This window comes from Rattus rattus, chromosome 3, assembly GCF_011064425.1.
Source record: "Rattus rattus isolate New Zealand chromosome 3, Rrattus_CSIRO_v1, whole genome shotgun sequence".
In the NCBI taxonomy this organism is placed as follows: Eukaryota; Metazoa; Chordata; class Mammalia; order Rodentia; family Muridae; genus Rattus; species Rattus rattus.
In genome coordinates this window covers 149,641,555-149,667,204 of record NC_046156.1, presented here as the reverse complement: position 1 = coordinate 149,667,204, position 25,650 = coordinate 149,641,555, and the positions used below count along the sequence as shown (strand labels likewise).

General features: G+C 44.0%; 1 non-coding gene across 1 annotated transcript; it reads right to left on the bottom strand.

The window, feature by feature from the left end:
* Positions 1–13,348: 13,348 nt before the first annotated feature.
* On the bottom strand, positions 13,349–13,509 carry LOC116897460. The gene has a single exon (XR_004387490.1). It is a non-coding gene; the product is annotated as a U1 spliceosomal RNA (small nuclear RNA).
* Between the last annotated feature and the right edge of the window lie 12,141 nt (positions 13,510–25,650).

The window sequence follows — 25,650 nt, the reverse complement described above, 5'->3', positions numbered from 1 at the left end:
ATATGTGTATCTGTGTGTCTATGTATGTGAAAGAGAATGTGTGTGTCTGTGTATGTGAGTGTATGTGAGAGAGAGAGTGTGTGTGTGTGTGTAAGAAAGAGAGAGAAAGAGACAGAGAGGGGGGGGGTTCCCTTCATGGTCACCCCCAATAGCAGAGAACTTGGAACTTGGTTGCTGTGTTTTGTTCTACATCATCAGCATATTCTCCACTGCTATCCCTGGCTGTATTGGCTCATTCTTGGTAAAAGCACTTTCCAGACATTGCACAGTATGTTTCTCACTGCGTACAACTTCCCTTGGCCTTAGAAAACATGGGAAAGCAGGAGATGCTCTCCTCCAGCTCTAACCCTCGGCCCAGCACAAATAGCAGAGACGCCTATCAACAGCCAAATCCCAAATGCACTCAGCCATGAGGAAACATTTAAATCCATCATCAGAAGTCTCCACAAGTTAATTGGACCTGCTTCTCTTTTTAAATTTTATTTATAATCAGTGTGCTAGAGCTGTGTGAGGACACATGGATGTCAGTGTGCATGTGAAAGGCAAGGACCAACTTTCTGGAGCTGGTTTTCTTCACTCATCTTCATCTAGGTTGCAGGGAGCAGACTGAAGGCCGGCAGGCTGGCAAGTGGCTATACTAGTTGAGCCATCTCACCAGCCCTCGATCTGCTTCTTATCTCTTGAGGGGGGGGGGGGTGAATGTTTATATTCTGCTGCTACCAAAACGGTCCATATGCTAATAAGACACTGTTCAAAGTGAAACTTTGGGGGGGGGGCAATTACAGTTAGGTGAAGACATAAGAGAGTGCCATTACTGATGGAATTGATGTCGTCAAAAGAAAACAAAAACCACTCCTCCTCCTCTTCCTCTTCCTCTTCCTCATCTCCCCTCCTCCTCTTCCTCATTTCTCCTCTTTTTTTCTCCTCTTCTTCATTCTTATCTCTCTCTCCCTCCTTATCCCTTTGCCCCCACCTCTTTTCTCCTCCACGTGAGCCACCTATTAGCCATGCCAAAGGCCTTATTCAGGATCTGGCCATGTTCTTCCCCTAATTACATATACCTAGACTTCAGAACTGTAAGAAACACACGCCAGTTGTTTAAGTCACCTGATCTCTATTATTTTGTGTGAAAATAAAAAAGTCTCTTGCTCTGAAAAGTTCAAGAATCATCCAGATTAAAGGAAAAAAGGAATATTTTTTCCTTATTGTCAGTATTTTCGGGGTCAAATTTAGATATAAATATATTCTGATATACTAAGGAAATTTTTCCTCAGACACAGCTTGCATTCAAATGTTATTTAAATCATCAAAATGTATTCAGCTTGCAAATCAGTGAAGATTGCCGCAGTTGTAATGTAAACAGCGAACAGGTGCAGGAGGCCCTGAGCAGTAACCAGAGGCAAATGGCTGTGCAGAGCGAACAGAGTGACAAGTGGGAGGGGGCAGCATGGAGCAGAACAAAGCCTCACCATTGAGAAATGAGCGTAAGCCATCGCTACCTATGTCAGCCGGGTTTCAAAGAGGCAGACCCCTGGCAAAGGACAGAAGTACCCATGCATGTGAGTATATACACTATATAGTACATGCCATGACTGTATTTATATACTACACAGCACATGCTCTACACTTGTCTTTTTTATACACTTTTTAAAAAAAATCTTTATCAGTTCATTGAGAGTTTCATAGGATGTGTTTTGATCATACTCATTCACTTGCCCCTCCTCCCCCATTCACCCCCTTCCTTACCCAACTTTATGTTCTGTAGGTTTTAAAGTCTTCAAGACCAATTTGGACTACCCAAACATCCTTGAATGTGTGGTCTTTCACAGGAGAGGGGTCAACTTACCAGGGTTCAGATCAACTTTCACCAGAGAATGATCAGCATTCCTAGAGAGCACTGTCTTCTCCTCCCTCAGCAGCTGACAATTGCCAATAACACTATGGCTGGCTGAGACTGGGTAGGCAACTCCCCTCTTTGAGCGGCTTTTGTTAGGCTTGGGTTTGAGCAGGTTTTGTACATGGTGTTGTCAGTGCCATGAGTTCATCTGTGCAGGTACCACAGTGCATCTAGAAGATAACGTTTGCTTGTAGAGATGTGTATTAGTCAGGGTTCTCTAATGGAACAGAACTGGTAGAATGAACACACACACACACACACACACACACACACACACACACACACACACACACACACACACACACACACACACACACACACACACACACACACACACACACACACACACACACACACACACACACACACACACACACACACACACACACACACACACACACACACACACACACACACACACACACACACACACACACACACACACACACACACAGCCAGGGGGTCACAAAAAAAGAGACAGAGAGAGGGTGAGAGACATAGAAAGAGAACAGGAATTTATTAGAATGAGTTACAAGCTGTGATCCAGTTAGTCCAACAATGTCTGTCCAGAATCCAGTTGTTCAGTCTATAAGACTGGATGTTGCAATTGGTCTTAAGAATATGCTGGAATCCGGGGTTGGGGATTTAGCTCAGTGGTAAAGCGCTTGCCTAGCAAGCACAAGGCCCTGGGTTCAGTCCTCCGCTCCGGAAAAAAAAAAAAAGAATATGCTGGAATCCAAGAGAAATAGGTTCTGGTGCCAGTGAAGGAACGGACGAGCCAGTGAAAGTGAGAACAAGCCGACAAAGAGTGAATGTTTCCTTCTCCCACGTCCTTTATATGGGTTGCCAGCAGACAGTAAGGTGTATCTTCTCCCTTCTCCTGCCACCTCTCTAACCAACTTCATGAGACTATGGATCCCAAAGCATGCAGGTAAGCTTTCCTTCCCCCAGCAATCTCCCCTGCTCTCTGAGTCCTCTTGGAGCATTGTACCAGGAAATATTTGTGAACCCCAAAAGACAACCAAGGAGCTGCAATGCAATAGCATTAGGGTCTCTTTATTCAAGCTCAGGTTTGGGCTTCCCACCAACCCTGACATAGCAGGAAAGTGGAGCCCTGAACCTAGTTTCAGGCAAGCATTTATAGAAGCAAGAAAGGGGTATTTAGCCTGGTACACATTTGATTGGGAGCCATTATGGCCTTTAACATAATTGGCTGGTGCTGGGAGCCAAACCATAAACTTAACTTCTGTTTTCTTCCTGATTGGTGGTTGTTAGGAAATGAAGTGTCAGGGGTAAGCTTGTAACAGGAGGATGCAGATTTGTTGGGGAATAACCTGGAAACTGGTGCTGGACTCAGGTTTTGTTGGGAGTAGCCTGGAAACGTACTAGGTACCTGCCTGTTAGTTTACTTGAGTTTAACTTTAGGTCAGGTTCTCTAAGATGTCTGAACTCAAAAGATTTGGTCTCTCAGGGGCACCCAAGCTACCCTGAGCAGTCTGCTATACACTCTAGATCTCATTCTCCCCCCACACATACACCTCTCTACCCACCTTCATCAGACCTGTGGATCTAAACCATACAGACCTGCTGAACTGGAACCATACAGCCTAACGCATCAGAGGCCCACCACACCAGAACTATCAAGGTTAACCTCCATCCCAATACCTACTACAACGGTGTCTTTATCAGAGTTTCTCTTCCTACACAAAACGTATGACCAGGAAGCAAGTTGGGGAGGAAAGGTTTTATTAAGCTTACACTTCACATTGCTGTTCATCACTAAAGGAAGTCAGGACTGGAACTCAAGCAGGTCAGGAAGCAGGAGCTGATGCAGAGGCCATGGAGGGATGTTACTTACTGGCTTGCTTCCCCTGGCTTGCTCAGCTTGCTTTCTTATAGAACCAAAGACCACCAGCCCCGGGGATGGCACCACCAACAAAGGGCTGAGTCCTCCCCGCTTGATCTCTAGTTGAGAAAATGCCTTTCAGATCTCATGGAGGCATTTTATCAAGGGAAGCTCCTTTCTCTGTGATAACTCCAGCTTGTGTAAGTTGACACACAAAACAAGCCAATATAAACAGGAACATCCAGGGACCAAAGCTATTCAGATGGCTAAAAGTCCTCAAAAGAATACAGTCAACAAAAATCAGGGCAATAAGAAAACTTCCAATCACAACTACCCCACGACAGCAAGCCATAGATGTCCTAACACAACTGAAGCACAAGAGGATGACCTTAAATACAATCTTATAAAGATGATTGAGGCCTTTAAAGAAGAAATTAATAAATCTATTAAAGAAATTCAGGAAAATAAAATCAAACAAGTAGATGTCTTTAAAGAAGAAACAAATAAATCCCTTAAAGAAATATAGGAAAAATACAATCAAACCAATAAAAGAAATGAATAAAACTGTTCAAGACCTGAAGATGGAAATAGAAGCAATAAAGAAAACACAAACCGAGGGAATCCTGGAGATGAAAAATCTAGGGAAGAGAACAGAAACATCACCAACAGAATATAGGAGTTGGAAGAAATAATCTAAGGTGTAGAAGATATGATTGGAGAAAATGATGCATCAGTCAAAGAAAATGTTAAATCCTAAAAGGTCCTGGAACTAAACATTCAGGGAATCTGGGATATCATAGAAAGACCTAACCTAAGAATAATAGAAATAGAAGAAGGTGAAGACTCCTAGCTTCAAGGCCCAGAAAATATTTTCAACAAAATCATAGAAGAAAACTTTCCTAATCTAAAAAAAAGAGAGAGAGAGAGATGCCTATAAACATACATGAAGCTTATAGAACACAAATCAGACTGGATCAATGAAAATGAAGACACAACATACCAAAATTTATGGGACATAATGAAAGTAGTGCTAAGAGGAAAGTTCATAGCACTAAGTGTCTCCATCAAGAAATTAGAGGGGTTGGGGATTTAGCTCAGTGGTAGAGCGCTTGCCTAGCAAGCGCAAGGCCCTGGGTTCGGTCCCCAGCTCTGAAAAAAAGAAAAAGAAAAAAAAAGAAATTAGAGAGTTCTCATGCCAGAAATTTAAAGTACCTGAAAGCTCTAGCAAAAGGAAGAGGAGGAGGAGGAGGAGGAGGAGGAGGAGGAGGAGGAAGAGGAGGAGGAAGAGGAAGAGGAGGAGGAAAAAGAAGTGTTGCAGTAAATATTTTTTAAAAGTTACCACTTTTATCCCGCACTAGTGCCAGCACCCATAGAGCCACATGGCACTGTGAGATATCTTTATCTCAGTGACTCCATGCTGCCCCCAAGTACTCTCAGTCAGTCCAGGCAATCCACGAGCTATTCCAGCATGGCACCTTATCACGCTGGTCCCTAGAGTTAGTTCCAGAACCCATGGGGCCATATGGAACTCACCATAATTTATCTCTGGTTTGTATCTTTCCCGGTGTCTCTCTGCTAGCCAGGAACTCTCTGGTTCCAGCTACCCACCTAGTAAAATCAAGACTCAACAAACTGCAACCCAGTAATCAGATTTATATGTTAAATTCTCAATCCACAATACATCTACACAATAAACTCACAACCAATTGATAAAGATATAAACCACCCTAGATAAGATAAATTGACCTATAGACATCCAGCCCTTAAGAAATAGTCATAACATATTTATGTAGAGATGCAGTGGATCATTTACGTCTGCCTGCATGTTGCTTCTCCCTTCTCTTCTGCTTATCCCTTTCCTTCTAAAACCTTTGTTCCCACCTCCCTTCCTTCTTGTCCAATGACAGGCCTCATTTTATCTTGTGTTTGCCTTCACCTGCATAATGACATCAACCTACAAAGAAGAGGAAGAAGGAAAGCACACTGAAGAGGAGTGGTACAGGCATTAAGACCAACAATTAATGGGACCTTGTGAAGCTTAAAAGCCTCACAGCAAAGGACAACATCCCAACATCCATTTAAGTAAAGAGTGGCAAACAGAGTGGGGAAACATCTTTACCAACCATACATCAGATGGAGTTGGTATCTAGAGTACACACACACACACACACACACACACACACACACACTCACACACTCACACACACAAACTAAAAATGCCCAACATCAAGAAAATAACGAAATTTTAAAGTGAGGTACAGCACTAAATAGAGAGCTCTCAAAAGATGAAACACAGATGCCTAAGGCACACTTAAAGAAATATCCACCATTTGTAGCCACCAGGGAAATGCAAATTAAAACTACTTTGAGATCTCATCTTTCCCCAGTCAGAATAGCCAAGATTAATAAAACCAGTTCAGGCAGATGCTGGGAAGAGTGTGGAGAAAGGACAACACCTTTTCATTACTGGTGTAGTGCAAACCTATGCACTGTGGAAATCAGAGTGGAGGTTACTCAAGGTGCTGAAAATCAAGCCATCATAATGTCAACTATCCCAACTCTCAGGAATACAGCCAAAAGACTCTACGCCCTACTAGAGAGATATTCCTCCATGTTTGTTTCTGCTTTACCCATAATAGCCAGAAAATGAAAACAAGTTAGATGCCCGTCAACTGGTGGGTAATGAAGGTCTGGTTCATTTATACAGTAGAATGTTATTCAGCTTCTTTTAAGTGAAATTATTGAATGTTTAGGTCAACAAATGGAGCTGGAAACTATCATCCTGAATGACATAACCAAGACTCAGAAAGACAAACATTGCATGCTTTCTCTTTTGTATTGATGTTAGATTTCATGCTTTTGTTTTATTTAGAATATCCACAGAGGTTAGGTAGCTGGTAAGGGACTGTGGGGAGAAGATATCTAGCAAAGAAGGGGAAATATAATATAGTGCTATAAAGGGATAAAGAGAAAATAAAGATAAGAGGATTACATGGGGAGTGGGATGGAGGGGCAGAGTAACCGAGTGAGCATGGGGAGAGACAATTAACACTACAGGGGTTTTGAAAAGCTTTTTGGAACCTACCATTGTATAATCTTCTGTGTGGAGTGGGTGTGTGTGTGTGTGTGTGTGTGTGTGTGTGTACATAATAAGAGGAATCACCATACAATGGAGGAGACCATACCGAAACTATACATTATATGCTATAACACAAGTAAAACACTCAATATCAGGAATGAGTTATGTATCTTTGAAGAGTTGGACAAAGGGGTTCCACAGCTGCCAATAAACATTACAGACCATTACCAACATTATTGGTTACCTTCCACAACTTAATAATAAGGCCTTATTGCTAATCAAGGCTTACTTGTATCATTGAATGCGGAGAAATCAAGCTGGTGTTTTCACCCCTACAGGCTAGTGTTCACAGTGCTAGAAGGCGCTATATGCACTTCACCAGAGGAAAAGAGCAGTAATCAGACTCAACCAGCTATGAAATCTTCTAGCCATGAGTGTTGACCTGCCTGCAAGATACGCTGATACAATAGTGGCACAAATAGTCTAGGAATAACCAACCACTTTTTGCTTGGATTTAAGGTCTACTCATGGGATGGAACCCATACCTGATACTGTTAATGAAGTCAGGAACCTGGGACTAGACATGTCATGGGACTTAGGGGAGAACCACTATTATTGTGCTGGATGAATATAGCAATGAAAATGACTCCTATTAAGCTCATGCTAAATCAGATTTCATTTATACAAAACTATACACTGCTCAGAGCAAAATTTACCTTTGGAGAGAGTGGTAACCTGCAGGGAATAACATGGGTTTCTGGAAAGTTGCTCACTTTCCATTCCTTGTTCAAGGCTGAGGACACCTGGGCATGCTCCCTCCTTGCACATTTATTGTGTGCATTCTTTTCCATGAAGAGTGCATTTCAGCATTTCCTTCATAGTCGTAAAAGAGAGCCTGGAATGACTCTGAGGGTGAGGGCGGAGAACTTGGTACAGAAGGTACTCATGGCTCACATTTGGACCTTACATCACAATTCAAATTCAGAGCCTACGACAGTGAGGACATGGTCATGCCAAGTACTCAGGAAGTTGTGGTGGAAAGATGGCTTGTGCCCAGGAGACCCTGTCTCCAAAATAGATGAACGACTATAAACACACTTTAGAGCAGACAGAGAAGGAACACCTTTTGTAAATTACAGAATTCATAAAGGATACTCATTTGGCTTACAGGCCACAACACACACACACACACACACACACACACACACACACACACACACACACACACACAGTGTGGAGGGGCTACAACATTTCAGGAAAGGAGTACAGGCAACATCAGTTCCCCAAGCACCGCAGGCCACTACTGAAGTCCAGGAGGATCGTATTACCCTGTGCAAACCCTAACGTTTCAACTCTCTCACTCTAAGACTAAGAACACCTACCATGAAGGCTTGTTTTAAGGAAGAAATAGCATAAACTAGGAAAGTATATTTTTTGACTACGAGGAACCAGGCCACAGAAGGTATCCAATTTGAGGGGTTTTATTTTGTCTTTTGTATAAATCAGACAAAAATAAACCAGGTCACTTGTGGTCACAATGAGCTTCTGGTCTAAATGTCAGGGTGTGTTTTTGAACTTGAAGTTTCATCCCAAGGAACCCAACACAAGAAATGGGAATGCTGTCTCATCATTCATTCCTGAAACTTGTATTTAAGACATGAGATGCCCAGGCTTTGAGACAACACCATTTTAATTCAGAATTGCCCTTGCTAATCCTTCAGAGAGTGAGAGATTGCCTCATTATCCAGCGTTATGCGACCAGTTTCATCACGTTGCGATCAGCATTACTCGCTCTTTCCTTCTTTACGAGGCCCTCCTTCCAAAGCTGTGGCACCTAATTCTAATTTAGTCTAATTTTGGAACCACAAATATAAACTTGTGTGGCATTTTGCTTATCTCTAAAGTAAAGTTATTGCTCTGGTTCTAAGTTCCTTTTTAGAGCACATTATTGTTTGTTGAGTTATTGATCTTACTCAGAAAATTAGAATATTAGCGTTCATGTCCTTTACATTAAAATGCCATTTGTTAATTTGCATTAAATAGCTGGCATTATGGGCCCACTGTGAATTAATTTTGCTTCTAGCTGTTACTAATTATTAACGTTTTTTATCTTTGTGCTTCGAGTGTTTGTTTTGATATCCTACTTTCCTATCTGCTCCAAGTCATAAGTCATCAGGGAGGAAGCAATTAATCCACCAGATTGCCCGAATGGCATTCATCCTGGGAGACCATTTATATTAGGAACTGGAGATTACCTTTTAACAACTGGTAAAGATCAATCTGTTTCAATATTGAGAATTGAAATACAGAGACTTCTTGATGCTTAATTACCCTGTATAGGAACAGCCAGAGCCTACTGCTTGCCTTTGATATCTGACCGTGGGGGGAGAACAAGATGGTGGGGACACCTACTTCCTCCTACAATGCAGAGAAACCCTGGGTAATATGCAGTGTTTTAGAAGAGAAGTTCGGAAGTTATGCTAAAGGCTGGGGGTGATGACTTGGTAAGTGCCCACTGTATAAGGGCCTGAGAATAGTCCCAGACTCCATGTAAAAGCAGGGATCTGGCGATCACTAACATGCCGCAAACACATAGGCATAAAATTACAGTTCCTGGGGAGGCAGAATCTGTGGGGCTCACTGGACCAAGAAGCTCCAGGCCAAGGAGAGACCCTGCCTCAAAAAGACAAGGTAGACAGCATGGAGAAATTGGTCTATGATCTTCACATGGGTGTGTACACATATTCCTGTGCACCTCACACACACACACACCACATGAATGTACATGTATATGTGCACATATTCATACACACATGTACAACATGAACAAACACACACACACACACACACACACACACACACACACACACACACACACACACACAGAGCATGGGATGTCCGGAAGCTTCTAGACACTTAGCAAGGTTACGTGATACCCAAGAAGTACTCCCAGATCCTGAGGCCCAAAGGTGGAGGCCAGGGCTACTTGCCTGTGTTTAGAGAGAATGAATCCTGGTGCCTTTAGAGGTCAGAGAAAACTGGAGCTTATAGCTTTACTCTTGGTCAATGTGTTCAAAGATCTTTTGCCTCCACAAAAAAATATGGTTCTGTTATCAGAAGTAGAGTTGCTTAAAGCCAAGATCACATATGCTCTCACAGCTTCCTTAGTTGTGCTTCCTGACATGGCTTAGCTGGGCTTCTAAGGCTCCCTTTAAGATATCAAGTGGATGTGGATCCCTTGCCAAGATCACTGCTATCAGGAGGGTTAGTTCCTCATCAGCTGTAAGCCATCGGCAAACATTAATCAAGGCTTCCCTCCCTCTGCTCCTCACTCATCACTGGGCTTCAACACAGAGAATCTTGTAGCAGAGTAGTCAGTGTCCCTGACAGTGAACAAACAAGAGGCAAGATCAAGCAAGATCAAAGAAGCGAGAGCCTAGAGCCTCTTCTCGGACCTGGTATCCCGACATTCGTCATTCAGCTCACATTCAAGAGTTGCAAGCACCAGACAGGAAAGACGTGGGTCTGCCCACCCTAGGCTGCTATTGCTCTCCATACATATTCTTGACAAAGGATGAGATAATTAAAAACACCCTGGATTAAGGTCCCCACACAAATAAGATCCAGACCTCAAAGAAAGGGTGCCACCATCTGGTTGTCTCTCTGAGACTGAACCTGGAAAAGAAACTAGAAAGCAGAGTCCCTGAACTGCTGACTGAGCTGAGCACTGTGGCTGCGTTGATGGCTCAGGAATGAGGACAGCCAGCAAGTGGGGAGTCCATTCTCTCCTCCCTTCCTCCATTCTCATTCTGGATACCTAGCTGGCAAAACTAAAAGAGTGGCAAAGGGTACGTGTTCTCTAAGTGCCTTACAGAACTACAAGTCTGGGGTCAAAAGCACAGTGCAGGCAGTGAAGTTGAAGCTGGGAGCTCGCCCCTTAATAATTAGCATGAAAGGCAGCAGGGGCTTTCTCCAGCTGGCCCTGACAACACTGATCTCTGTCTGGGGATTAAGGTTAAAAAATAACTTTAAGGTTTTTCAGTGAGAAGTCAAAGCAGTAGTTTTGTGTGTAGCTTAGGTGTAGAGTCTAAATGTATACTATCAAAACAGTGCCAGGACCTCAAAATACAACAAAATGCAATCAATATCTCAGAGCAGTGAAACCCTGTGTTTACCAGTAGAGACAGCTGTGCAGCCCCTCCTGCGGACAGGGCGAATGGGCTCTCATGTCGGAAAGGAGAGATGAGGTTCGATGCCATCATGGGGACTACTAAAGGAGGGAAAAGAGAGACTGGGGCATGAAGCAAAGTCAGGACCTTGAAGGGGGGTGGGAAACCTGGTAGAAATGACAAAGTCCACCCACAAAAAAAAAATGATCAAAGGCATAAACAAATGTGAGCACCGTGGAACACCAAGGAAACAGGAAGGAGGAGGTAGGCTCTCCCAATGGGACAAATGGGGCTCACAAAAGAGAAAATAGGTCTGGAAATGTTAACATGCCCGTGCACAGGTTAAATGAGCTTAAACAAAACTGGAGAGGATCAAGCAGTGGAGAGCTCTGGATGTGAGCAAATATCAGTCTGCAGCAGAGAGTAGGGGAAGAGAAAACAGACACAGAGAGAGGGAGATTCTGCATCAGCACATGTCTGCAAACCCAGCACCACGGACACCAAGCAAGACTGGGAATGTGAAACCATCTTAGGATACACACTGAGATCCTATCTCAAAAAGTAAAATAAATGTGTGCATGTGTACATAGATACACACACACACACACACACACACACACACACACATACACACACACACAGAGAGTCCCTGACTTGTGAAAGCTAAACTTACAATTTTTCAACCTTAATATGATTGCCTTCAAAGCAGTATTTATCCAGTAGAAAATAAGTGTCCAATTTTTATGTTCCCCACCGCTAGACATGTGTGGTAAGATGCTATTTCTGGTAGTATTGGACCCCATCAGCAGGCTGTCTCATCCCATCAGCCCCGAAGTCATGAAGGGAGACAGCCAGCTAGCTATGGTGTCCTGTGTGACCAAGGCAGGTGTTCTGTAGGTAGATTGAGCACACCTGTGACTTGTGATTTCTGTGGTGGGTTTACTGAGACATAAATCCATCCAAATCAAGGGTCATGGAAAGGCTCCTGCTAGATGGTTGAACCCTTGTTTCTCCTGTGCATGCCTAAAGATCAACCATCTAACAGTCAGGTTCCTTCCTAGAATCACTTCTGAATAACCTAGATGACTTTGCTACATGGTACAAACGACTGGGAAGGAAATCTTTCATTTCTTTTCTTTCCCATTCAGAATCCTGGGCTGAGTTTCAAGCATGAAGGAACCTCCGAAAATATTGTTGGACTCAGTGGGAAAGTTAGTCAGATTTAGCTTATTATCACAAAAAGGGTCTGGAGCTACCGTAGGTACAACATAGCATAACGCAGCATAGGATGACATAGCGGAACGTTCAGGGGTAGAAAGACACCTGGGGTAAAAATAGGGAAAGGGAAACTGGAAAAGCAGTGATGGTGTTTTTAAAAACAGACTCAGGGTAGACAATTCAAACCCTGACAAGTCCAAACACCTTTTAGAATCTGGCAGACATACATACCCTATGTCCTGAGCCAGGTCCACGGTCTCTCCTCCACCCATGACAATGCACTCTGCTTATTAATACGTGCAAAAAGAAAACAACAACAACAAAGGAAGACACAGCCAATACTTCCTTTTCTGAGCAGCTGTCAAGATGGCTGAAGTGGAACAGAAGACGTGGACCTTCCGAAAGTTCACCTACGATGGTGGACCTGGACCAACTGCCTGAGATGGTAGGCGGCATAATGATCGAGTACAACAGAAAGACTGAGTGGAGGTCAAAGCAGAGACGATTTAATCTACCTAGAACTCTCTCCATCACCTACCAGCTGGTGAAGCAAGGTCAGCCTGGTATAGGTGCCTCCCACTCCTCCCGCTTCATCCCCCTCAAACAGCAGAGGCCAATAAAGACTCATGCTTAGTCCCTCAGAAACACACACACACACACACACACACACACACACACACACACACACACACACTAATTTCTCCAATCTCAATCTTGCAGCAGAATTTAGCATCACTTCTTCCCAGGTCCATCCTCCCGCTCCTTGGTCTGTTTCCTGGGCACCCCGGCCTCCTCCCTGGGCTCCCTGGATTCCCTGGGCTCCTTGGCGTGCACTGACCTCTTTTTTTAAGAAAGGAAGAAGGAAGGAAGGAAGGAGGGAGGGAAGGAAGGAAGGAGGGAAGGAAGGATCATCTGGCCGCTTGGCCAAGAGGTTGGAAGGGAAAAAAAGAAAAACGCTCAAGGCTTGAGTTAAACTCAAATTCTCCTTTCCACCCACTGTTTTCTCTCTCAATGCTAAGAGTGTAAGGTCCTTGGGAAAGGAAATCATAAGAGTTTCCCATCTTAAAGTTAGGGTAAAAAATTATGTAGAAACTCTCAGGATGAAAGAAGAAATAACTACTTTTGATTACAGGAAGGACCAGGGGAGCACATAAACACAACTCCCCTACTGCCACAAATTATGCAGTCGAGTTTCCTTACATTTGGGGAAATCACAGGGATCAGCACACCCCAAAAGCAATGGGTGAACCTCACCCTGGGAAAACCACCTTCATGATCATGGTATCTCCCCCTGCACTAGCCTCTTGATGATGAGTGTTGCTCATGCCACCTCTCCAAACATCCCAAGTTCTGATCATTAAACCCACACAGCCCTGGCTTCAACTGCTGCTTGACACTGACAGTTTCTACTGCCTTTGAATGGCACCAAGAGGAACACCAAGCCTTTAACCCATAGGTCTTTGGGGATATTTCACATGTGAGGGTTCAGTCAGCTCTGAATCCTGGAATTCCCGCAAAGCATAGAAGCGTTTGGGTATGTGGGACCCATGGTCTAGAAGTACGTATACCAGAGGCGGCCAACACAACCTCTCCTACCTGGAGCTCTCTGAAGGAGAGATCAGCAGCTTTGAACTGGCCATCAGCCCCATGCCCTTGTGCACTCCCTCAGCAGCCAACAGCACTCTGGGAACATAGAGCAATATGCTGCACAACCCAGGGGACAGACGAGAGAATTCTAAAACAGATCCATTTTCATTTGTCCAAAATTGCATGACTCTTCTCTCTCTCTCTCTCTCTCTCTCTCTCTCTCTCTCTCTCTCTCTCTCTCTCTCTCTCTCAACATCAGTTCTTTAAAAAAGTACTTTTAACTTAAAAAAAATAAAGTCTGTTGAATCTAGCAGGAATTTTTGCACACATGTAAGGTCCAACTCTATTGTAACTAACGTTCGCCAAGCATTTTCATACCTGCAAGTGTGTGTTGATACCTACACTTCATTTTTCCACCACTGTGAGTTAAACAGACCTAGGTGGGCTATTTTCACTTTTAGATGAAGGGGCTTGGACACAGCTTAAACCCAAAGCTTCAGATCCCGTAACAAAACCATGGTGATATAAACCCCCACCTTGACGGTCTCGTTACAGACATGTCCATCACAGTATAAAGATTGCATGGACTAAAGCATAGGTCTCCATCATGCCGCAGCAATCAGATCTCCACTCCTCCCGAGAATCTGGTGTTCAGCAGACATGGGAGGCAAGGAGCAAAAAAAATCTCAAAAGCAGTAGATTCTGTCTGAACTTGAAGAGCCTGGCAGGGGTGCTGGGACCGGTGAGAAAGATGGCAAAGTACAGTTGCTTGAGCAAAATCAGTTAATTCTTAAAAATTATTCCAAGTCACTCACATTTTAGACGAAGGTTAAGTCACTTAGGTATTTACAGATAGAGCCACAGAAAGCTCCAGGAGTTATACGAGGGATTCTGGGTGGATTCTTTGAAAGATGCAGTTAAAGCACAGCTGAGGGGGTCTGTAGAATCAAGGGTCCTCACAGCTTCCCAATGCCTTGCTCTCCAGTTCTTCATATCCGCCGACATAGCCCTTCTACAGAGCCCTGGCAGGAAAGACCATCCACGGCTTTCATCTTGAGATATGGCCTGTGGGAAACACAATGAAAAAGAATTGTGCAAATCAGGGGCCCAGCCTGGACCTACTGTGGAGCCCAGCCTGGATCGGCTGTGGAGCAGGCATCAGCCCCCAGAGATGCAGTCTTCAACTGTAAATGACAGGATTGAATCAACTGATCTTTAAGGTCACTTTTTCCTTTGAACGTCACTAAACCAGGGAAGATGACTAGAACAGAGATAAATCCCTGAGATTGACCCAGGTCCCTGGGAGCTGTAACTTCCCTTTCTCCGTGTCTTTATCCAGGCAGTCAATACCTTATGTTTCCTTCTCTGAAGCAGGCTAGGCTCCAACTGCAGCATCTGAACATGGACAGACAGCCTTCTGTCTCCTGGTGTGTCTATATCGCAGACTCTGGGGTCTACATACAACCTGACAAAGTCAAGACTAAGCGGAAACGTGATGCGCCCTGGGGGTGGGGGAGCACAAGAATTAATGTTTAGCTCTTTCTAAACCTTATCCTGAGGGTAATCTGGTGGCTGGGATCACTTAAGAAAATCTGGGGCTGAGCCAACGAAAACTGGGCTTTCCCTTGCTTTCCTCACTTTTTACTTCTCCAGACTCCAACTGTCCCCAGAGAACTACTGAAGAGGAGAGCACACATGCAGAGAGCGCCAGGTGCCGGGGCGTGTGAAGAGTCGTCTTGCCCTTGGAGCGTGAGTTTCCAATGTTCATCATCGAGGGTCCCCCACGTCTAAGGAACTGTCTCTTCATTACACCGGAGCTGGGCTGGTATACGGTGAACTTTTGCTCTGCCGATTGATAATAATAAGCCCATCTCCCTGCTCTGCTCAGGGGTATATACTAAATACAATAAATACAATACATGAGTCTGCAGGATGCTGGTGCACCCCCAACAGAGTACCTGGCCTGTCGAATCCCAGCTTTTTTTTTTTTTTTTTTTTTTTTTTTTTTTTTTTCGGAGCTGGGACCGAACTAGGCCTTGCGCTTACTAAGCAAGCGCTCTACCACTGAGCCAAATCCCCAACCCCTGAATCCCAGCTTTTCTACATGTGTGTCTGTCTGTCTATCTGTCCTTCCTTCTCTCATCAATTTGGTGAGGTCAGTCTCTAAAGCCATGTAGGTTGCAACTGTGAATATTGTTCCTGCCCCTTTTCCACTATTTAATTTCAGAATTTATTCAAATATGTCTATACCCACAAACATACTCATAGGATTTAACTATGTGCAGTTTCTTTTCCCAGAACATCTGAGTTCTCTAGGATTTTCCATGTTCTGCCTTAGCCGGCCAAGCCTTGCCCTCACGTGCCTGGGTTTCCTAAGTTCTGCTCATGTGCTATGTGTGTGCTTACCTAGAGATTTTCTTTACAGGATACATTAGGGGCTCTGTTCCCAGCTCACTGAGTATAGAATTCAGCTAGGAGATAGTCAAGAAGGAAGCGTGTGGCCCACAGGAAGGAAATGGCATCCCCGGCTTTGCGAGCACTCTAAGGCTTTGGGGACATGGCTTTTCCCCTAACCTCACTTAACTTAGATTTCTTTTTCGTTTTCTTTTCAGTACAATAGCGGTTATTAACTGAGAAAGCACATAAAGCAAAACCCACGAGTAATTAAGAAGAGCGTGGAATTCAACCCCAGCTCTAGATCCTTATAGGTTCTTGAGAAACTGTTCCCTAAGACATTCATTTTAAATCCAGAGGTCAGCCATAAACGATTTATCCACAATAATCAGAAGGGCATCTTGGCAGTGAAGTACAAGTCCACAGCCCAGTTCAAGATGGAGTGGTCAAGAGGGGGAAAAAAATCAAAAGCTGGGAATGAATTCAGGAAGTTTGGGTGGTTATTGTTTGTTTGCTTGTTTAACTAATGAGACCACTGATGGTCACTGTCATTTTGAGAACAGAAGCTACAGGCTGTGAGAAACACAAATAAATGAATGCACCTCCCCAAAAACTAAATGTGAGGGTTTTTTCCTTTTGCTAGAAATGGAATGTTTAACATTTGCACTCATGCCAGAAAGAAAAAGTAAAAGAGAGGCAGAAAAAAATGAAAGAAAATAATAACCATGTATCAGAATGTTTTAAAATAAAGCAAAAATAGCGACTCCACATATTAATCAACTGGAGTAGTACCACATGCAGCTTCCCAAATAAGTAGCTAATGATTTCTACACTTTAGAGAATAGAAGCAGAGGGGAGGCGTCGCTTCGAACTCAGCAATTCAAATAAAACAGCAGTTAATAAAGTATCAGCAGCCTCTCGCTGTGCATGTACCCAGGAAGAAGCAGGAGTCGTAGACACATGGCACGCTGGACTTACAGACACACTGCTCTTTGGAGTTGTATCACACCACACTCTGGAGTTGTGGGCACACTCTGCTCTGGAGCTGTACACACACTGCACTCTAGAGTTGTAGGCACACTGTGCTCTGGAGTTGTAGACACACTGCACTCTGGAGTTGTAGGCACACCACACTCTGGAGTTGTAGGCACACTGTGCTCTGTGTCTGTTTTCAGCCTTTGCTGAGTTATCACAACACTGAAAAGAAAAATGACAAGTCTCCAGTTTCCTTCTGAAACATAGGTGCTGCCTGTCAACCCTAGTTAGCAGGACAAAACCACCATCAGCTCCACATTATGAAAGAGAGAATAGATTTTGCATGTGTGCACGTTTTGAATAGAATTTTAGTTAAATATTTTTTAAAGCATGTTTCTCTTTATGTAATTGAATATCCATGAGGTTAAAAAGACGGCTAACTCTTCAGGGTCAAAATTTCCATCTTTCCTTACCCATCCTCTTCTCTCTCATTTATGGGCCTATACATTTACAAACATGTGTGTGTGCGCGCGTGCGCGTTATGCAATTTGTAGCTTCTTTCCTTCATAGATAGGATGAGAACCTCATTTCAGTGTGTCTGAAGAACTCAGTTGGGTACTGGGTGAATTAGACAGGTTTGTTCTGCCCTAAGACTCTAACTCCCTACATGTTTCCAACACTGTAGTGTTTCATGGAGGAAACCATAAAGATCTACTTATCCCCTGGCCTGGCAGGCACACTGATGCCTACTTTTCTTTCTCATGAAACTGGAGCAAGCTATGGGAAACGGCATAGGACATCATGTAGCTGTACCACATACACTCACCCAGGTTTGCATAGCTTCAGATTGTCCTTTCTCTCCATTTTGTTAGCATTTTGTCTAAGCTCCGCCCCACAGTTACCTGGCAACAGCCCCGTGTGCTCGGCTCACTGTAAAAGGGGCTGCTTCCCCCCTCCTCTCTTTCTTATTCTCTCTTGCTCTAGCTCTTGCCTTCCTGCTCTTGCTCTCTCCCCATTCCCTCCTCCCTCTCTCCCCATTCCCTTCTCCCCTCTTTCTCCATTCCCTCCCCCTCTCTCCCTATTCCCTCCCCCTTCTCTCTCCACGTCCTCATGGCTGGCCTCTAGTTCTCTACTCCTCTACTCTTTTTTTCCTCCTTTCTCTGCCTCTACTACCCTCTCAACTCCGCTCCCCGTGCCCTAAATAAACTCTATTCTATACAATATTGTTGTGTGACTGATCTCTCGAGGGGGGGATGCCTCAGCATGGGCTCGCAGAGGCACCCCCTTCCCCACACCTCACCACACATCCACCAAAAACACATTTCTCCCTTCTTATCTTTTGATAAACACATCACCTTTGGGGTGCTTAAGACAAAGCCTCATCCTACTCTCGACATTCAGGGAGCAACCCCGAAAGGCTCTGGTGAGCTGACTCTTTGATCCACTCGAAGGAGTTCTGTGACCTTGAGAAAAATAGATTCCTCTACGGCTGACTAGGCTCAGGACTCTCCTAGAATGCCTAACTGTGGCTTATCCTCGGCAGCTGCTCAAAGAATGTCTAAACATCATTTAAAGCACCTTGTTATCTGTGTCCTGCCTGGTTCACTGGGGAGGTCATACACGATACTAAATATTTTTTATGCAAACTGTAGTCCAGTGCCATATCTAAATCCAAACCACTTAAGGTGCTAGAGTGTACTGTGACTAGCAACATAAATTGCTCGTTCTATTAAGTGTCTAATTACTATTTCATAATCTTCAGTATTTCTCGACACTATTGAACATGAAAAAAACAATGCAGACCTCCATGGAAAAATTTTTCTTCAACCACCGGATAAGGCTCCAGGGGACGATGATGTCACTCACCAGCCGAGTTCTAAAATGCTGACTGGCCTTAACACCTTTCTGAAAACTTGGGGATCAACCCCCATCCCTTCCACATGTAACTAAATGACACCGCACCTCTCTGCTTCATTACCAAGGAAGAGTTGACAGTAAGGAACCAGCCAATCAGAGCAATGATAGATGTCACCTGTGATGGAAGAGATAATACTGAGTCTTGACTCGTGTCCTTTAAATTCAGTGCCCCTGCCTATTTTCACCCTAATGTCATGTGCTTTTCCCCATTAACACTTGATTCTCCGTGACTCCCAAGTCTCAACATGGCCCCTACCCCCAAAGTAAGCTTTTATCACAGTCGCTGGAGGTGATGCACTACTGAGCTATGTCCTCTGAGGCTGGCCATCCAAGCCGCGGCTTCCAGCACCGGGCGGCTCTGTGCAGGGCAAACGGAAGCCGCTTCTTCCCATCCCCACACCCCAGCATTAGTTCTTCACACCTGTTATTCTGGAGGAGGAGCAGGTCAGTAGAAATTAATTAAAAGAGTTACTTAAGCATAAAAGTGAAATTTACCAAGCAATTTCCCACTTCTTGGTGAAAGCCTCATCCTAGGCCATGTCTCCTGAACAAGTGGCTTTATTCTGTGATTTAACAGTAGGGTGTTTCACAGCTCATCCCGTCTGCATTCATTTTCACACCGAATGAACAAATGCAATTAGCCTGCAGTGAGCCAAGTAATGGTTTTCTTCAAGGACTGAGAACACTTTCTCAGACTCCAATGTGTACAAACTTCTGCCATGGCTTCTTCTACCTGGGCTCCCGATAGGGCAACCGCGCGTCTTTTCCACTGGACCAACACAAAAGTTTTGTTTCCGAGGAAGCTCAGAGATCAGGTCGCCACCAGATCACTCACGATCACAGTGAATTTTTCAGCATTGTATCTGTGAGTGGCAAGTCCTCGGGATGTTTACCATAGACAGTTCCCAACAGCCAAGTCCGAGTGGTCACCAAGGGGTCTGTGAGGAAAGGAAGTGAGGTGTGTACACACAGCAGCGTGTACATGCAGTGGTGTGAGAACCTGCTTTGTTACTCCCGAAATGTAGAGTGTTAAGAATGGCTGTTTGGGTCTGGACAGATGCCTCAACGGTTAAGAGTACTGACTGCGCTTCCAGGGGTCCTGAGTTCAATTCACAGCAACCACATGGTGGCTCACAACCATCTGTAATGGGATCCAATGCCCTCTTCTGGCATGCAGGCAGAATACATAAATAAATAATAATACATAATTTTTTAAAAGCTGTTTTAAACCGCCGTTCAACCACCAAGAAGGAAACTGTGTCATTAGCAAGAAACATCAGCAGAACTAGAAATTATCAAGATAAGTGAAAAAATCTAGAATAAAGGGGAAATGAAGAAAGAAAAGAAAGGAAGGAAAAAGGAAGGAGGAAATTTAAAATAATTTCATTTCTATCTTCTTTGAACCTTAGACAGGAAGTTGACCTTTCTTAGAAAGGATTTTGCATACAGATGCCAAAGATGTCCTAATTACCACAGCAGCTAATGCTGAATCCTATCGATTCTTAACGTATTAAAAACTTGATCAGAAAAGTAAGCCATAGTTCTTGAAAGGCTCTTGTAGGAGTATCACAGCAGAGACGCTGGGACAGGGAAGCAATAGGCAAAAAGATAGCACTCCCTGAACCACCAGCCTCCCACAGTAGCAGTAAGCATGCTGGGTCTCAGGGTGCCTTGTATAAGCTCTTAATATCTATGTAATGAATGAAAGGGGTTGGTGGCTGGACAGATGAATGATGAATGAATGGATGAATGAATGAATGAATCAGTGAAGGACTGGAACATTTACTCATACCATAGAGTGAGAATCTAACCTACTTTGTTAAGCAAGGGATAACATTCCTAAACCATAGAGTATTAATGGCAGCCATTTGAAAATGTTTATGAGCCGGAATAGTAGCAAACACCTTTGACCCCAGCACACAAGAGGCAGAGAGAGGCAGGAGGATCATGAGTTCAAAGCCAGTCTGGTCTACATAGAAAGACACTATCAGAAAAAGGAGGAGGAGGAGGGGAAGGGGGAGGAGGAGGAGGGGAGGGGGCAAGAGGAGGAGGAAGAAGAGGAAGAGAAGGAGGAGGAAGTGGAGGAGGAAGAGAAGGAAGAGGAGGAGGAGGAGGAAAGAAAGAAGAAAGGGTGTAGGGGGAAGACTGAACTTGGGAACAAACTGGCTAAAACAAAACTCACCTATTTCTGGGAGGGTCACAGGTGGGATACTGTGAACTGTGGCTTGAGAAACCCTGAGTGTTCACATAGACCATGGAGGCAAACCAACCAGAATTGGAATGAACTTCCCAACAAGGATTTTAGAAATTACAGAAGTTAAGTCTATATATGGTCTTCTGTTACAGATTGGCAAGACCCAAAAGAAGCCCGCAGTGCCTTACAAAGCCAAGTCATTTCACCATTCCATCTTGGAGAGTACACAGCCAGTGGGAAGATGATGGCCAAGGTCAACATCAAGCCCATGAGTCCCGAATCAGTGCCCAGAATCTGTTCTCCTGTTTGAGGTACTTTCCAAGACACCTACAGAAAGGTCAGGGGCCTTACTGTCACGTCTGAGTCCTGAGAATAACTCAAGCAGTGGCCATGGGGAAATAGCCAAGTCTTTAGACTTTGTGTTCACCATTGATCACGCCACATCTCCACATCAAGATGTGGGATGTAGATTATGACCTTAAGGAGGGGAGCTGGGGCATCTGAAGCTCCAAGTGAGGGGGTGGAAGGTGCCCAGTGCATGGCACCTTCCTGACTAACACCTCGCTTGCCAGAACTGCTGAGCTGGTCCGTGAGTTGCTGCCGGTGTTGCAGGCAGCTCTGTCCCTAAACCCGGGATTGCTGAATCCTTATTCCTGGCAATGAGGCGAGAAATAGAAAGTGCACAGCTGGATTTTCTGATCACAGGTGGGGTTTGCAAGGCTTAGGGGCGTGCGGGAGTTGTCTTTTGCTGTGCTAACTGAACAGTCAGGCTGGGAGTCAAAATCCATAAAATCAAAAAGGAAATCCCATGTTTTTCGTTTTTTGTTTTTACCTGCTTCCACTTCTCGGTTGGGAAGATTCTTGAAAAAGAGAAGTGGCAATTTTGTTTGAGGTAATTAAATGAGACAAGCAAGAATCCCCCCAAAGTGAAAATCGTTGAATATAAATAATTTCAATACAACTCCTGTCTTCTCTTTACAGGCAGACTATAAATTTCCTGAGACTGGGGGGATGTTTATCCGCTTCCTTTATTGTCCATGGTACAATATATGGGCGCGCGCGCACACACACACACACACACACACCCAGCAGGGATGAGTATTTACTTTTGGAATGAGTGGGGTAAAAAAACAACACAGATCCGACACAACCTCTCTCTCCATGAAAAGGAGGGTGGACCTAAAACAGAGACTTAAGTAGTATACAGAATTAAGAGTTTGTACCTAATACATTAGGAAAGAAATGCTTGCAGCAAACAGGACACAGACTTCAGATAAGGACTGGTTTGAGTCCCAGCTCAATCACCTTCAGAAAGTTACTCCATTTCCATGAACTCAGGCTAATGACTCTGGGAACTCTCATGCCCCTGCGCTAAGACCTCCTCCAGTGGCTTCGTATCTCATGGCAAGTAAAAGCCAATGCTATGTCAGGAACTCAAAAGTCAGCCACAGTGGCTCAGGTCTGTAATCTCAGAACCTGGGAAACTGAGCATGTGAGTTCAAGGCCTGCCTGGATTACAAAATGAGCAAGCTCTTCGCCAACAGAATGAAACAAGAACTTAAAATTTTTTCCCATGATCCACTGCTTACCTCCCTGAGTCCGATGTGTCTCGTCCCCATGCCTGTCGCATCTCTTTGGGTCACTGGTTGCCTTGTTTTCTGTTTCTTAGTCTCCACTCTCCACTTGCCTCATCACCTTTCAGCAGACTGAGAAGCTGGGAGGCGTAATGACGATGTGAAAGGGAGTTAACATCCCATGAGGTGACCTTGATCAATAGAAAGAGAAGCCAAGCTGATAGATTCTGCTCTTCCGTGAACACACCAAGACACTGCTCTCCTGAGCAAGTCCATAGGGCCCTGACATAACAGTGAGAAAGCAATCTGCTACACTACTGGCGACTTGTGATCCTGGAGCACAATCCTCTCCCCTCCTTCCCTCCCCTCCAACTCCCTCCCCCTCCAACTCCCTCCCCCTCCAACTCATCTTCCCTCTCCCTCCCCTTCCTCTTCTCCCTCTCCCTCCCCCTACCCTTCTCCCTATCCCTACCCCTCTCCCTCTCCTTCCATGTTCCCCCAGCTCTGACCTTGTGCCTACGTAAGTCTTACCGCAGCCATCTTCAGTGTATATTTGATGCTCTATATTCTGCTGATCTGCTGTTGTCCTCTCTCTTCCTTCTAGAAGACAAAAGGACAGAGGCACCCTTTCCCACAGCAGGTCAAGTAGCCCTGGGTATTCAGTACTTGTCCCATGAATGGATGAGTTCCTGGCGTTGTATGTGCCACTAAAGATCTGTTCCCCAAACCAAGACTGTTAACATCTCCCCAATTTCTGTGAGACTCAGGGTAAGCTATAGCATGTTTTACATCCTACACACACACACACACACACACACACACACACAAGAATATCTTCTCTAGGAGTAAAATAAAGAATGTATATTAAGAAATATCTTTACGTACATTTAAGATATCCCTTCAATCAAATCATTTTGCCCTATTCTTAATTGCATATTATCCCCAGCATTCTTACCAATGTAAAATACAAACATGATCAAAAACAGGAGTGTAGACCAGCCATGATCCTACAGTCCCAGCACTTAGGAAGCGTAGAGACAGCAGGACAGATGGACAATATGAAGTCCCTGGTGACACAGAGAGGCACTGTGGAGAGAAGAGAGAATAGAAGACAAAACCAAGGAGTAGAGATGAACTTCAGGAAGCTGTATGGGGTAGAGTTGGTAGGATCCATGAGAAAAAAGAGCTGCATGACAATCTACATAAGGAAAGAGAGAAGGAAGGAAATGAGAGACAGACAGACAGACACAAAAAGAGATAGGAGGGTGGGGGAGAGACAGAGAGATTTAGACAATGCTATTTCAACTCCACAAACTTAATATTATGATTTATGCTCTTGAAATTCACTTTGCTTTTCTTCTCAAGAGTTATTTTTCCCCACACATTTCCTGAAGAGTTCAGTAATTGCACTGGCTCCTCTAAGAGGCGCACTTTCTCAGAGACTCAGATTCCAAACACTGAGTGAGTGCTAAAATAAGTTCAAAATATATAACAAGTAAACGATGATAACATATAATATATTCATTAATTTATTTATTATTTGCTAATAAAAAGTTCTTAATATAAATAAGGTTTTCCTTTATGGTTACATATGAAGAAAATTCAAATGAAGAAAAGATTCACCAAAAGAATTTAGTGAGACTGAAATACTTAAAATTAACAAAAAAAAAATAGTCATTGTATACTAAAACTGAGAAATAATGAAAATATGTAACAGAAGACCATATCTGTGGGGTTTTTTTTTTTGGTTAATTTTTGTTTATTTTTTTTTTCTGTTTTTTGTTCTTTAAACAAAATCTTACTGTATAACCCAGGCCCTCAACTTCTTGATCCTCCTGCCTCAGCCTCCCTTGTGCTGGAACTGCAGATACGTGCCTACACTGCTGGCTTTGAAGACCACACTTAATGTCAAGAAAAAAGCAAATACGTGTCTGACTTGCACGAAGGAGGAGGAGCCTGTGTGAGGCAAACCAGTAAACATCCTGAAGAACACAAACGTACACTCGAGCAAATGCAACGATGCCCAGGAATCTTCTGTAGGAACACTGCATAAATAACAAAATCATTCCCAGTCAATGCGCAAGTCTGATGTGAGTCGCACCTTAAGTTAGTAGGGATCTTGATGTCCACCGGTGCAGTTGGTTTGCGCTCATCGACAATAAACTCGAGTCCCAGTAACGTGCTGGTGCCACGTTACGGAAGAAGAGCCCCAGCTTCGAGTCTTCTACTTCCCTCTTCCATGTCTCCATCACCCTGCCTGTCCGCTGCAGGAATCTCAATCTCTGCCTGCTTGAATATTGTCCTGCGAGTCTGTCCGTCCTTGTCTCTGTGTCTATATCTGTCTCTGGGTGTCCGTTACAAAGGGGTTTTCCTCTCTCATTTGTTGAGCAGCATAGAAAGCATCACATGGGGAAGGGAGGGTGGATATTCTAGACAAATCTTAACAGAGTTTTACAGGAACTGAAGTCTCTGACCCCTTGATGACCCAGATACCTCCCTCCGCCCCACCCTACCCCTCCCCCCTCTCTCACGTGGGCACACACACACACACACAAACACATGTGTGCACATTCTTTTTTATCAAGCAATATGAGTGCTGCTTTCAGTATTTATGATGGATATTCATTTTATAAGGCCACCAAATGATTATCATTACATACATACATACATACACACATACATACACATGTACATACATTCACACATACACACAAAATGCATATGTACACACATACATACATATACATATACACATACATGCACACATGCTCTTGGATTCAGGGCATGGAAGAGCACATAA